The following is a 16,437-nucleotide window of genomic DNA, read 5'->3' on the forward strand; positions in this document are numbered from 1 at the left end:
TTATGATCCACTGAACATAATAAAAAAAAGACTTATTGCCAATGGGAACTCTGCGAGCAAATATCAACACCAAGAGATGCCATTGATAGAAAAGTTAAAAAACAAGGATTTGTGGGATGAGGTTAAGAAAGAGATGGAGAAACATGCAATAGAGAATAATATTTCAAAGCAACAACTATCATCCCAAATTACGACATTGCACATATCAGAGTCACACAAATCAAGGCCTTTGACATACTTAAATTTCTACAAGAAAGCACCTAAACCTTTTAAGAAGTTTATTCCGAAAGCAATTAAAGAGGCATGCATATCTGAAATGTGGTGTCAAACCCAAATAACTGAGTTTTGGAAAATGAGGCAAAATTTGGGTGAACCAAAGACATCAGCAAATTTTGAGGAAATTGATGAGGATGACCTTTTTAGCACTTATTAGGATAAAAAGAATCCAACTATACTATATCAACTTGAGAGTTGCAGTGATAGTGATATTCAAAGACAAGAGGACCTCCAGTCTGATGCTGACATTCAAGGTATTGAGGATTTCGGGTCAACCAGGGGCAGAGATATTATTAAACTTCAAATGAGTGATTCTACTAAACAAACATATGGTAAAGGAGAAACTATGATACAAAAAATGGGTTATGCAGGTATAGGGGCCATTGGTGCAAGTGGTGATGGGATTTGGAATCCAGCTCCAGTACCAGACCCACCCAAAAGAGGAAGTAAACCAATCATTGCAAGCTCCGAGATTGAAGATGATTCATCTAAAAAGGGAAAAAAATATTATACTTCTGCTTCTGAAGGTCATCCCAACACATTATTTGTTAAATCTTCAAATCCAGTTGTAGTTGATCCCATTGGCACTGGCACTAACACTGGCACTAGCATGGATGAACCTTGTGCAAAAAAGCAAAAACTTATGACAATTACACCGCAAGAAATGTCAGCGGTTACTTCGGCAATGTATGCACTAGTGGCTTCTGTACAAAATCCTAAAAATATTCTTAAAATGCCAGGATTTGGAATGGGCCATCTTCAGTATGTTGGCAATCCTCAAAATATAGTTGTAGGCGGAGTAAGTTTAGCTGGAGATGGAGGAGCATCAACATTCAACGATACAGTTGATAATTCACCTTTCAAACACTCAATTGTGTCAAAAAATCCAGATTTTAGTTTGAATGAGTTTGCATCAAAGTTTGAACAGACAAGCAAAAGAAATAGGCAAATTATGAAGACTTTGAAAAGTGATGCAGTTGCCGAATGTTAGGGATCTACTAACAGAATATTTCTAACATACGATCCAAACAATGAAACGATGAACTTAATGGTTGTTATGCCCCTGGGTAGAGATAATAATCCACCACAAAATGTAATAAATCGTAATGATATACAAGTTACCAGTCTTCAAATGGATTTGTCAAAAGTGAAAAATATTGACAAAATCAATATATCAAAAGAGAGTAACAAAATGGTCTACTCTACACTTCTGAAAGTGGAGAGGGAAAACAAAAGGCTTACAAAGAAAATAGAAAAGTTACAGGAAGACCTTGATAATGTGAAGGCGAAGGAGAAAGCAACAAACAATAGGTTCAAAGAATTGCAAAACAGGATAAAGAAATCTTCTCCTACAGAAGCAATTGTCCAGCAAGAAAAGATGAATGAACAAGTGCAACATTTGACTAAAGAATTGGATGAGTACCAAAAAAGACTTAAGAATGAACAAGCATCTACTGCACAGTTGTTCAAGTCTGTAGAGAGTAGTGCACAAGTCATGAATCAATTGAAAACTGAACTAGAATTTGCTGCCAAGGGAAATAAAATTTTGAAGGATGAATGGGAGAAGGAAAAGAAAAAAGCAGAGTCTAGGGAAAGTATGATTTTTAATTTGCAAAAAGAATTGGGGAATGAGAAGAAAAAAGAGGAGTCTGCTGCAGACACAATCCACAATTTGAATAACCAATTAGAGAATATGAAACAAAAAGAGTTGTCAACTGCAAAAACTATTAGTGATTTGAAGGAGGAATTGGAGAATGCAAAGAAAACGGAGTCTAGTGTTACTGCAAGCACTAACACAATCCACAAATTGAGGAGGGAATTGGAGAATGCAAAGAAAAAAGAGGAGTCAGCTGCAAAGAAAAACCTTGATTTGAGAAAGGAATTGGAGAACACGAAGAAAGAGGAGTCTACTTAAAGTCTCCATGATTTGAACAAGGAATTGGATAGTGCAAAGAAAAAGGAGGAGTCCACTTCAAAGACAATCCATGATTTGAAAAAGGAACTCAACGAAAATAAGAAAAAAGAGGTAACTACTGCAAATAAAATCCAAGATTTGAAGAACAAATTGGAGGATGAGAGGAAGAAAGCAATTGATTAGCAAAGGAAACTAGAGGAAATGCAGAAAAAGAGTGAAAAAGAGATGTCTGAAATGAAGAAAAAGGTGGAGAATGTAATGGCAGAAAATAGAATGATCTCTTCCGAAGACCATCATGTGAAGGATATTTAATAAACACAGTTAAGCTTATGAAACAAGAAATTTGGGACAAAACAATGACGATCAGTGATGGTTTGGTTGAATGGCTTGATTTAAATAGCAATCTTAGGGTTGTCTTTGAAAATGTAAAAATTGATTTTCAGGGTAAAAGACAAATCTTCACTAGTTCCTTAAAAGATCTTTCTAACCAAGTTCTCAATAAAGTAAAGAGATCCAGTGACAGGGATTTGGAAAATCATGGAATAAACAACTGCTTGGATGCCTATGTAATGGTCATTAATGTCTCTCAACATTGTGAAGAAGTAACGTGAATTGGTGAATCGCTCAATTCTGCTTCCAAACAGTTGATGAAGATGAATAACACCATAGTGAACTTGCTGAATGTTGGATACCAAATCTTGCTAACTCAGAAAGCACATTCATTGGAAACAAAAATTACATGAAAAAGTTGCAGGGCAGGATGAATTCTCATTTAGGGGAATTGCCTCAGGAATTCACTCCAAAGGGAATTGCAAGTTGCATCAAACCAATGTCAAAAATGAGTGATGCTATAGATAGATTCCTCCTATCATATGATTCTATCTCTCAGAAGTATTTTTTTTTGACAAGACTACAACTAATTAGCTACAACCTCAAGAAAAGGGGCTTCCAAATGATGTAGAATGGAGCACCCTAAAGAAATTCAGTGAAGCTGAGTCATCTGCTCAAACTGTTACTGTTGCTATCAGTGGTAGTCATAGCTAATAGCACTAAGTAGTAACACTATAACAACTTAGTAAGTGATAGAACTATAATTGTTTTGTTACTTGTTGCTCTTTAATTTCAAATTTTGGATTTAATTTCAACTTTGTTTAATGTTAATTGTTACAGGAATCAAGAGCTAGCATATCAGGATAGTTCAACAGCTAGGCACTAGCATAGTAGCATACTATGGCATATCAGGAATCAAGAGCCAGCATATCTGATCATACATACAATTACAAACTGACCTATAGCTATTGTTGCTCCCTTGTATCTACAAAAGGGAATTCACGGTCATTGCAATTTGACATTGAGTCATTTGCAAAGGGTTGTAATTGTTTGTAATTGACAATCGTTAAATGTATTATGTTACAGGTTGATTTGTAATTATAAATTATAATACAATTTTTTTAAATGGAGCTTATTCTGTTAAATGCATTATATTACAATTTCTTAAAGAAAAAACTAGAATCAATGAAAATCTCAACATTTCAAAAAAATACAATCAATGAAAATCTCCACATGTAAGTACTAAGTTTGTAACATCAACATGTTCAAAAATAAATAAATAAAATTAAGCATCTATATATAAAGGGACAATGAATGACGGCTATAAATTAACTTCTACAAACATGTTACATAATTAATTAGTAGGTAGAGTCTTAGATCAAAGCTACTAGCCTACTACATGACTCACACAGAAGGTTGAGAAGCTGCTATAGTTTCCATTCTGCCTCGACCGGCTCAACATCACTATCATCAGAATCCTCCTCATTTATTGCATATAACATTTCATTGTTTGTTGTGTTTTCTTTAGATTCACTGTTAGCGTTAGACTCACTATGCATGCCAAATTCAACATCATCTTCATTGCTTTGACTTTCAATATCACGATATGAACCATTGCCACCACCACTACCACTGCCACTTGTGTTTGAAATGTTGGCAATCCCTCTTCTTTGACATCACTTTCTCCAAATGTTGACAGCCCTATCATAAGGGAAACTTTCTACCTCATACCTAGAATTATAGAGCCTCAGACAATTATCCAAATTTTTGTTTAATTTGTTTTTAACCTTTGACTTAAGGAAGCACAAAGTACTAAAAACTCTCTCATCCTCCACTGAACCCAATATCATTATCAAACATAAATTGGTAAGCTTGAAATATTATGGTATTGCCTCTCTCAACTAATTGCTCTCACCAAGGTTTTTCCAAAGATTTGTTACCGCTCCCTCTTCATTTGGGTTCTCCATAACAACATATTGTTCCCTCATTATGTTTGCAAAAGAGTATGATTGATCTCTCAGTCGAGTTTCATCTAAAATTTCATTTATGGTGACTCCATTGATTACTTTGGGTGTGCAAAAATGCCGAATCAGAGTCGTCATCCTTCTTCGAAAATCAGTTGGGCTATTTAGAGACCAATATTGTGGAAAAATAATTGACATTGATTCCAGCAGTTCCTCTGGAGGGAATCTAAATCTAATTTCTGACGATAGATTGTAGCAAACTCGCTTGACATAGCCAAGCATAGAGTCTTTGATCTTCTTGAAGGCTTCACTTGTAACACATGAAAGTACCTTCTCTGGTTCTGGTTCAACTTCACTTCTTGCTTCGTTGGGGTTGACGTGGGCATAGTACTGCATTGGTATGTCAACTCCACGTACCCTGGCATATACCTCATTGTTTGCACCAATATGTAAAAAGTTCCCAGGATTGTTCAAATTTGAGATTTCTAACCACTCTGAAAACTTTGTTTCATCTAATGCTAATAATCGGTACAGAGTATCCAAGCTACTACATGTCATTTTATGCAGCTTATTATATTCTGCAATGTACATAGCTCTTTGTTGAACCCTTTTTATAATATTTCTCATGTCTTGTAGCATGGGGAGAATAGTTGCTAAAGTTAAGAGTACCTTAACATTAGTTAGGCTTGAATATAGCCGAGGGAATTTGTCTCGCACAGAGTGGATTAGTCCAAGCAATGATGGGTATTTAGGCATTACTTGATGCACTGGTCCATCCAAAGAGATCCATCTGGTATCATTGTCTTTAAGAAGCTTCCTCCCATCAGTAAGTCCTGCAGCAAAGTGTTGAAATTCCTAGACTCCTTTTGGACTTCGACACAAGTATTGGTAAATCTCTTTGATCAGAGATTCCACTTTACTTACACAACCAAAATTGCTAACAATTCCAAAAGCTAGATTCATTTGATGGGCCATGCAATGAATGGGAATAGCGTAGGGTGCCAAATCATTCTTGATCCTTTTGCAAAGACCGCCTTTATGACCTTGCATAATCGAAGCACCATCCGCTCCAACACACACCAACTTTTTGGCAATCTTCATGCTATCCAAACCTCCAGATTCAATTAGAGTAGTCTTTAATAATTCATATAAGTTTTCAGCTATCGCACTACGATTCAATTTAGCAACAGATAGTAGAAATGGTTGACGACAAAGATTGTTTACAATATAAACATGCATGCACACCCAAGAAGTATTATCAATTTCTATAACTTCATCTAGAGACAATGCAATGAAATTTGAGTTTTTTATAGATTCCTTCATATCTTCTATTTCAACCTGTGCAAGATATTTAGCCCATTCCCACCCGTTGTTTACTAACCAGTGACTGTTAGGATAGTTTCGAGTTTTCAAAAGATGCAATAATGCAGTCATTGTAGGGTAGTCCATCATAGGGCGTCCTCTACTCAATATATAAAAGACCACACCTAATTGAACTACTTTTACCATATATATTTTGCACTTCTATTGCTTTCCCAATGAAATCTTCAATGGAACCTTTTACTGTAGAATGTTTCTTCCATATTTGCTAGTGTAACTCATATATTTCAGCATTCCTGATATGCAAACAGTTCTCCTTTGTTTTCCAAGTTAGCACGAATTTTTTGACTCCATCTATAATTTCCTTCTTATAAACTTTACCGACATGCTTTTCTATGGTATCAATTTTAAGTTGCAGCCTCTTCTCCTTCTTTGTTATCTCTGTGCAAATCTTACATCTACATTCTGCAGGAGGCTCACCATCATTTGGATTGGGCACTGGTTCAATGAACCAATACTTTTCCACCCATTCTAATTGAAAATTCCTTTTGGACAGATCCCAGCAAGATCAATCTTTCTTCGATTCCAGTTTTCTTTTCCCCTTTTGTGCATGAACCTGATTTATGGAATCAATTTTGGTTTTCTCAACCGACTGGTCTGGGACTGACTCCAACTCTATAATCTTAGTTTGTGACTCCCTACTCGAGGGAAGTTCCTCTGAATCTTGTTCAAGTTTATCCTCGACTAAGATATCAGGTTCACCAACTTGAACTTCAATACTGTCTGAGGGTCCAACTTGTGATGAATCTCCTTTTTCAGTAACCACTGGAGATCTAACTTGTGAATCTTGTAGGTTTCCAACATTTCCACCACCAAAATATGCTACTATGGTTCTGCATTTTGGTAATGGTGGTCTCTCTTGAATTTCAGGGATTGGACCCCTCTTGTTTGACATGGAAAACCAATAAAGGCTGCAAAAAATATCAACTTAGTTGTTGAACAAAAGACTTAACTACTTAGACTACATATAATAAAAATAATATGATTCATTCTCAAAAAAGGGTACTACTACTATAGTACTACAGTCTACAGTACTACCCAATATAGTTCACAAACCTAATACATATAGGCTATCTCATACCCAATATAATTTGCAAACCTAATACCTATAGGCTATCTTAGCATGTGAGATGTCCAATCACCAGTGGACATTGGATGGTGAAACTAAAAAAATAACCAGTACCACTTACAAAATAATTTAAAAATCACTTGCCTTTTACAAAAACAAGGGTCCACGAGTCAATGGCCAATGCACTCAGCACTCTGAAAGTTCGGCAGCAATAAGAAATGCCAGTCTCCAGACTAGAAAATAATGAATTGTGTAGAATAATAATTTCTTATATTCCAATCTAGGATGGCGAATTAGGCGAGATTAACAAGCGGGAATGTCAAATGCAAGCGAAATGCACCTTCCAATGCAAGCCTATAGTAGGAAACAGTTGGCTAAATGGGGCGGGTGATCGACACATGTCAGTAAAATGGTTGGCGACACCCAACTCAAGGAAAAATTAATATGGTTGTAGTAATGGAAAAATAACATCGGCCAATAAGAAACAAAATGCAAAGGCTGGTGATATGTTTAAAATAAATGTATCCAAATTGTATATCGCATTGGCGATTGCATCGATATTTTTGACCAATCATGTGATAACTAATGGGCAACCACCCCAAGCGTTGGACCCAAATATGATAAATATCCGACGACGCGGTTGGACCCAAATATGATAAATATTTTCCAAATGATGATTGACCCATCAGATGGGATCACCAAAAGGCGAAGATTCGCCGCTAAAGTAATCCCTATTTGGATCAGCAGTTTGACATTGTTTGTAGCTTCATGCTTCAATGGTGTTCTTCATGACCATCATTTTCTTCCCATCTTTTTGAACATTCTTTCCATCTCTTTTTGGTGTGGTTTTCTCTATTTATGCTCTTTACAGAGATTTGTTTGTGCTTGGGTACCTCGTCAAAACTTGTTGTTAAGACCCAAATTTACTTTTAGTGGTAGTTTCTAAGTTTTTAGCTACTCCCTAAGTTTATCTTAATGGGGGTTTAGAGTAATAAGGTATTCTCTTATTAATTAAACCATTTTTATTTAATCATTAAGTCACTTATATCTCTAATTTACTTAAGTTGAACTTTAGGCATATAATAATTAATTCTTTTATTAATTATTATCATGCAACCTAGGTAAGTTATGTTTTAGGTTTTACCTTTCTCCTTTTATAAGGATGGTAATTGTAAATGTTTTTGTTTTCATTTATTCAATACAATTTGCAATTCTTTTTTGCACATCAAAAATGTCTCATCTTCTGTGGATCTCTAAATTTGAGCCTCTATAGCTTTGCTCCTCTCTTTTTGTGACATGTGCTTGCATGCAATGATTCTTGGGAGTTGTGGGGTTGAGCTTTCATCAACTTCAATAGTTATATTCCAAAAGTTATTGTAGAATATATTTTGATTCACATGAAGTGTTGTATTTGATCACTTATGATTTAAAAATCATGATTATCAAGTTGGATATAAATAAGGCATGTGATATAATCAATTAAAAATATTGAGAGTACATTATGCTCCTCCCTTATTTCAATTATGCAATGTAGTTGAGAGTTCTCCCTTATCTTAATTATGTAGTTGTATTCCAAGAAGAGCTATTGTAGATTTCATTTTGATTCATGTGAAAGGTTCTATTCATTGATCACTTATTATTTGAAGACCATCAAGTTGGATATTAGCAAGGCCCATGATAGAGTCAACTATAGACTTTTGATGAAATTCTAAAAACAATATGCGTTTCTATTTTGAAATCATGGGAGTGGATCTTTAATTATATATAAATTCCTACATTCCCTATCTTACTTGATAGGAGTCCACCTTGTTTTTTTAGATCTATAGGTGATTTGAGGTAAGGAATATTTTCTAAAGTTTTCCCCTTCCTCTTCATTTCATGACAGAGACAATGGAAAGATCTATCAAGTGGCAAAGCTTTCTTAGTTAAGAAAGGAATATGGACCCTTTCTAGTCTAGAAGCGTTCACATGTTGATAATTTCCAAACAAAATAATTATCTTTGGGAAATCTAACTTGTGAGAGGCTTCCATGATTAAAATTTTCATTTCCACTTATTTTGTTGGTCCCAAACACTATGTTTACAAAAAAAAATATGATTTATTTTTCTTTAATTTATTTTCTTGAGTTACAAGTTGGGAATGCAAATGTGTTGGGTTTCAAAGTGGGATCTTTTCCAAGTAAATACTTAGTGGTGTCATTATTTTTTGGGGATGGCCACTCTTCCCTTTAGAATAATCTAGTTTAACCATTTTCACCTAGCTTTATGTTGGCCTCATGTCATTACTATTCAAGAGGTTCCACCTTCCCTAACCCCACTTTCAATTAGCCTTATGGATGACCTAGGTCCTAGTAAAAAGAAATATTTCAAGAGGCTGAAATCCCCACAAAATTCCTATGATAATTCCCTAAAATCTAAGTATCATGTGAAACCCTGTGACTAAAAAGGAATAACCTATCTACCCCATTAAAAGCTAAGGCTACCAAGAAGGCCAAGTTCAACATTCAACATGTTGATTCTGATCTGGAAATAACTAAATAAAATAGTATGTCTCATCACTCCACTAGGTTTGTTGTTCAACTCCAAGAGAAGGGTAAGGGCCTAAAATATTACCCTATGGAGGATGAAACTAGTGAATCCAAAGCCATGAGGAGAACATTCTTGGAAAGGAAATCTAGTCTAGTGAAAGTAGCTCATCACATGCTTTGAAGAGCATAAAAAAAGAATCTTTGGTCCTCACACAAAAAATTGAGGTGACTATTAAATTCAACTCTCCAGTTAATGCTACCTCCCCAATTGAAACTAAGAGCATGACTACTACAAGTGATAAGATCATTACAAATAGAGAGTGTAGAAATTGAAGGGTATCACAAATAAGATCAAAATTCCAGAAAATAGTTTTTTGGACATATCAAAGTTTACACTCAAGGTTATACATTATTTGTCTACTACCCTTTGACTATAGAAGGAAAGGACTTGAGTAAAGGACTCAGAGGATGACAACTTTGAGGAGCTCTTTTAGTTCCTCACAGAGGACTAGGCTTAGATGATGATGTCAAAGTCTAGTGTGCTGACTGAAGAAGAAGGCTTAGCTCTCTAGCCTATGTTCATTCTAGTAGTTTTGATGTTAATGTCTCTAGCAAGCTTAGTCTTTTTTAGTTTTGTTGTATGAAAAATTTAATGTTATATTTAATACCTACTAGTATGGCCTTGCATGGTAGAAAACACAAGACTTTATATAACTATATTATTATACTTACGAATTTTATGGTGTGTTGTTAGTAACCTTACTTTAAATATGGTGTATTAAGTTAATTTGGAGGTGTTAGTTATTAGGTGTATTCATGCAACTAAAATGTTTTGGTTTTTAATGTTAAGTAACTTGATGTTTCCTGTATAGTTTTTCCTTAATGTTTTCAATGTGTCGATGCATGTAAATCTTCTTATGATCACCCTCTAGGTGTTGTAAATAAGGGACAGCACCCTCACTTTTTTTTTCTTTTAATATAAAAAACTTAACAGTGACAATAAAAAATAATCCATAATGTACAAACACTTGTGACTAGTATTTTACAATCATGCATCAGGGTCACATACATTATCTAAATGGTAACTAGAGGTATAAACATATGTGGTTTAGGAAATATTGTCCAAACTAGGAACAACAGCTAGGTTGTGTAATATGAATAGCCAATATGTTATATACTATAACCTTTGTCAAGTATATGGATATACTCATTACTAAAGGGGTAGGTGGAGTCAATGTTTGGTACCTATAATCACTTAAACATTCACATTTGTAAATGTTAGTGTGAATATAAAGTAGTTGAAGTGCACATATATATATAAATAGCCTATGTAATTAAGATCATTAGAAGTGGATTTTAACATCATATGCATTCTCATGTATTCAAATGATACAATATCATCCCTTTCACATATAATAATTAATATAAGTACAATGATAATAATCTCATCTAATTAATTGCAATAAATGACTACATTAATATTATGTCCTTGCAACAATTAGCATATAAATATTTCTAGAGAAGGGTCAACATCATAGTATGATCATCACCATTATAATCTACTAAAAAATAACATTTATCTATAGCTACATTGATTAATATTTAATATCATCATTTGCATTGCTAAGCATTTATATATATTCAGATTAAAATAATATACAATATCATTATATGCAGTTTAATGACTAATCAAATCAACTGTACATTCTAATATTCATAGCAAGATCTCCATAAGCTAATTTGAGTCAAGACATTCTTCTTTCTCAACAAATATTTGATACCAAGAGCACAATTTAGTCTATAATAGGTCATGAAAAAACCCCAATAAGTCTAGTACCCAAACCAAGTTTGCAACAATCAACATCATAGTAGCTCTCATTACCAAGCTCTAGGGAGTAATCACACATGTAATGCAAGCATAATTTAGATCACCATGAAGAAACCCAAAACATCATGGGACCAAAATGATCTCAAAACGTATATTTGACAAGCATGAGATAAGTACCAAAAAATACATAATGCAACAATGAAGTATTCAAATAAGATCAAGGCACCACAAATGGTCAATTTCCAACCACAAAAAGGCACAATGACAACCACGGTACCAAGTCCACTTAGAACTACGTAATACAAATGCACATCTAGGATAGGCATTACATGCTACATGAATAATTTAATTTATATGTTATGGATCAATATAATTGTATAAAAATCAAAACTATTTTGAACACTTAGAAAATGGATTTTTACTTAGTTCAAAATTAATCAAAACTATTTTGAACACTTAGAAAATGGATTTTTACTTAGTTCAAAATTAATCAAACAAAATAATAAGCTAGCCATATTATTAATTTAGCTTTACAAGTCTAGATGATGACATTATTTTTTTTAAATAAAAATTAGTGAATTACTTAACATTGATTAATTTTGACTTCACACATTTTACATTTTTGGATCCAACATTTATTTTTTCTAAGCCAACTAACATCCATATGTATTTTTGAAAACTAGTAAATTGGTCCTGATTAAATATATCACATTCATAGGTATCATTGTCCATGGTATTTTCATTCTGATTAGCACAAAACAAGACCTTACGCGCCTTCCTACTCATTGTTGTCTATAAACTTAAACATAAAGATTCTATCCCTACTTAATATGAATGTCTAAAATTTAGAAGACTTTATCACAAAGCTCTAGAGCAATTATATTAGTGTTATCAAAGCAGTACATAAACATTTATCATATATCTACACTAATAATCTTGAATCAATCTATACTATCTCATACAAATCTTATTGATATCTAAATTAACATTAATATATCTTTCATTTTTAAATTTATTAGCAAAATAATTTATCTTATATCATTTTTTTATTCCAAAATAAATTTAATAAATATTACAATTCTATTAATTTATCTAAAAGTTATTTATAAAGAATAAAAACTACTTGTAAAAAAATAATCCAACAAGAACAGGTTGGGCCAGTGGTCTATCGAATATACTCTCACACTTCCCTAAATTAAGAAAATTGTAATACCTCTCCTTTGCTATCATTGTATACTTAATTGTCAAAGTTCTATATGACTTTCCTATAGATGTGTTCGCCATAATTTGATATTTGAAATATTACAATTATATTAAAAATTAATTAAATATGTACTTAATTTGGAAGTCTAAATTAGAATATTGGTCAAAGAGAAATTAAAATAAGATGATATTTGATTAATTGGAAATTAATTAAATATGTACTTCAGTTTAAAAAATTTAATTTAAAAGTCTAATTTTAGAAGTTGGATAAAAAGAGAATTAAAAGATTAAAAATTTAAATATTAAATATTACTTTATTATAAATATTTAATTAATAATAATTAAATTACGGTTGTATTTAAATAATAAGTTTTAATTATTATTATTAATTTAAATGATAAACTATGATTTAAATCATGTTTGCACTAATTAATAAAGTGGGTGAAATGAAAATAAAAGAATATTGTAATTTTAAAAGTTAAAAAAGTGTGAATGAAAGGATTGAATAATTAAAGTAATTAATTATTATTTAATAAAGTTTGTGGCTTTTAAAATATTGAAAAATAGAAGCCCTAGTTACGGTTATAGTTCTTTATTAGGGGGTTGGTAATTCATTTGAGAGACACACAGGTTTTGGGAAGAAAAATTTAGAATTGGAGCAAAAAAATTGTTGAAAGTTTCAGAGGGTTTGGATTTGCATACGTTCAAGATTTTGTTAGATTTTAGCTGTGGTTTTGAGGTAGGGTTTGAAAACCCATTATAGAATTTTATTGAAATATTTGTTTACTCTATGTCTTCCGGGTGCTTGCATAATGCTTATTAATTTATTGTATTGATTCTAGATAAAGAATTATGTCCTTAATTTTGAAAATGAAAACTTATTAATCAAGAAAATTTGATTGTGGAAAAACTATAGAAAAATATTATGATTGTGTTCTCTTAAAACCCTTTCTAATATAGGGAAAATTCAATTATAGAAAATTGGAAGAAAACAACAAATTGAACAGATAGGGTTTCAACTTTAAATTTGTCTTTAGAACCATGTGATTATAATAAATTTTCTAAATAAAGATAAATATTCTTCTAATATCTAAAATAATTTGGTTGCAAAAATTTATTGAAAAAAGAGAAAAAGATTAATTGAGAAGAAATTATGTTGTAACTAAACTTACACATGCATGTGAAAACAAATATACTAAAGATAGAAAACTAAGTATATTATCGTTGCATGATTTAAGAGATCAAAATAATGCAAAAATGGTAACTGCATGTTTATTTTTATATCATTTAATTTTAGAATTTTTTTAAATATATTTTTTAATTAAAAAATTATGATTAATTATTAATTTTAAAAATTTAAATGTATATATATATATATAATTTATTTTCTTATAAGTAGGTTTTTAATATCAATTACTTTTAAAACTCTAAGTGATATATAGAAAGAGAGCGCACAAGTGGAATCACAGATTAATAAATATATAATTTTGATTTAGTTATATTTTAAGAAAAGTTATAGTGGAGTTCACTATAGAATCATCTAGTTGTGAATATTTAATATTATGAGAGTAATTGTATATAACTTAATTTAAATTATAATTTCAAATTTGAGTTATCTCTAGTTGCATTATGAATTAAAGAAAAAGTATATATTAACATTTAATCTAATTGTATACATTTATGTTATTAATTAAATCATTTATGGTTTAAGATTATTTAAATTAATAACATGATAATATTGTATGATATTTTATGCGAAGAGATTTGACATTTAAATACTTATTGATTTAAATAAGTATATTAGCACAACAATTTATATTAACATTTATATTCTTACTTTATTTTTAAACACATCCTTATGACCCAAAATAAACAAAAGAAATTGATGGAATTAAATCATATGGTTGAAAACTATGTGTTTTCCTATATTTTATTTATAATTTTGTGATGTTTATTTTCATGATTATTTTTTTTGTAGGTTGTTTAGTTGGCCAAGTTAGGATGTGCACTAAAAGAATTTTTTTAATTTCTTTTATAATTATTTGACTGAATGTCATGATGTACTTTATAATTTGAATTGAAATGTATTTTATGAGATATCGTTTGATGAACATTTATGAGAACTTGAGTTTTGAGAACCAATGATATTTTTGGGTTGCCTATTAAGGAACCAAATTCGATCAGTATTACTTTTGTGGTATAGGACACAATTGTGGTTTATGAGTTTTGAGAATGTAATTTAAGTGCATGTATATAAGAGTGGCTTGCAATGGGGCTCAAGGCCCAAAAAGGTTGCCAAGGTAACTCATTGTAAGTTGTGTAACAAGTGATACCATAGTAATTTAAAATATTTGACACATATTAAAAAGATAAGTTAAAGATATTGCCCATGCCTTGAGCACTTGTATAGGCTAGGGATGGAAATGGGATGATACTTAGTGAGAGGTATGACCAATTTGTCTCGTCTTCATGAGAGGGTACTCTAGTTTTGCATGTGTCACATTGAGGGTCTGGGGTCCAGTGTGACCAATCCAGGGTAACTCAATGCTTGAGGATTTGAGGTCTAGTGAGAGACCAATCCAAAATAACTCAAGTAGTTTGACCATGTGATGGCACTCCCTAGTATGTAGCCTGAGCCTCCTTCATGGTTTTTTATATATTTGCCTCTAGTGGTGTACTTGTTGGATATTACTTTTGATGATGTATTTATTGTGAGTTATTACTTGTTAATTGGATGTCATTTATTGTTGACAATTGACTTCTATTGATAAGTGTTAGCTATTTATTGGTGGTGTACTTATTGTTGGATAATCTTATTGTTGGTGATTTGCTTTATTGATGATGGTTGTTATTTGTTGATTATTGTTCTTGGACATGTGGCCTTTGATTTAAGGTGGTTATCTTGATTTGATACGATATTGCATTTGGTATATGGATGTTGACTTGGTGTGTGATGTTGGTATTGGAATAAGTGTCCTCTTGATTTTGATTATCTCTTCTTTTTTAGCAATTTGTGTTACCCTTGAGGTAGATTTAGCTATCAGGATTCATTGTCCAGGATTGTTTTATGAATTGATTATCTATGTGTGGACCGTATATAATCTCTCTTGCACGGTGGGAATGGGAGCCTAATTAGGTGACCATGTGGTAGGGAGCTAATGTATTCTTACCATTTTTCAGATTGGCATGTTGGATGCTCGTTGATTCAATTGTTACCATTATCATTCTTATCCTTATCTTGGAGACTTCCATTCGTTTGATGTATCTATATATCATGTGTTTTGAGATCCTATGAGATATTGTATTGTACAATGATGTACTTGTATCTATTGTCGCATACTCTGGCAACATCTGCAATTGATGTTATTCATTAGATATATTTTCATTGTATCAATTGTACTCATGCATTTGCTTATGAGATAATGTATAAGTTATATCATATGATGCATTAACATGTATTGAAGACTCACACTAATTATTATAAACTTCTTAAACATGACTAATGAAAACTATATTTGTAATTGCTTGTGTACTTGATATATATGTGTATATTGCGTCCACATTCTTACTTTGATGTTGTTTAAATATTTTTTAAAATAGTTTAATAAACATTGTAAAATCTTAACTTTATTTCTCTTGAATTCCCGAACAGAACGTTACAAAATAAAATCCTATCCTAAGTTATCCTCTCCTCAACCATCTCTCAATCTCAATTGAGCTTTCCTCTGTTTCAATTGAAGAAAATAAAAAGACAGCCTTGTCCTAATATAGTATATATATTTTACAGTCTTATGATTTAAGGGAATCTAAATTTACTATTCAATAACAGATTTTAAAAAGTCACAAATTGTTCAAAACTTCAGTGCACGGTCTTAAAGATGCGCTACTTCAACCTCACATTATTTATCAAAGTATGATAGTTGTTTTTTCGCCTTAATTTTACTG

Source organism: Cupressus sempervirens, chromosome 10 (genome assembly GCF_028749045.1).
Source record: "Cupressus sempervirens isolate cs-2001-9-10 chromosome 10, ASM2874904v1, whole genome shotgun sequence".
NCBI lineage: Eukaryota > Viridiplantae > Streptophyta > Pinopsida > Cupressales > Cupressaceae > Cupressus > Cupressus sempervirens.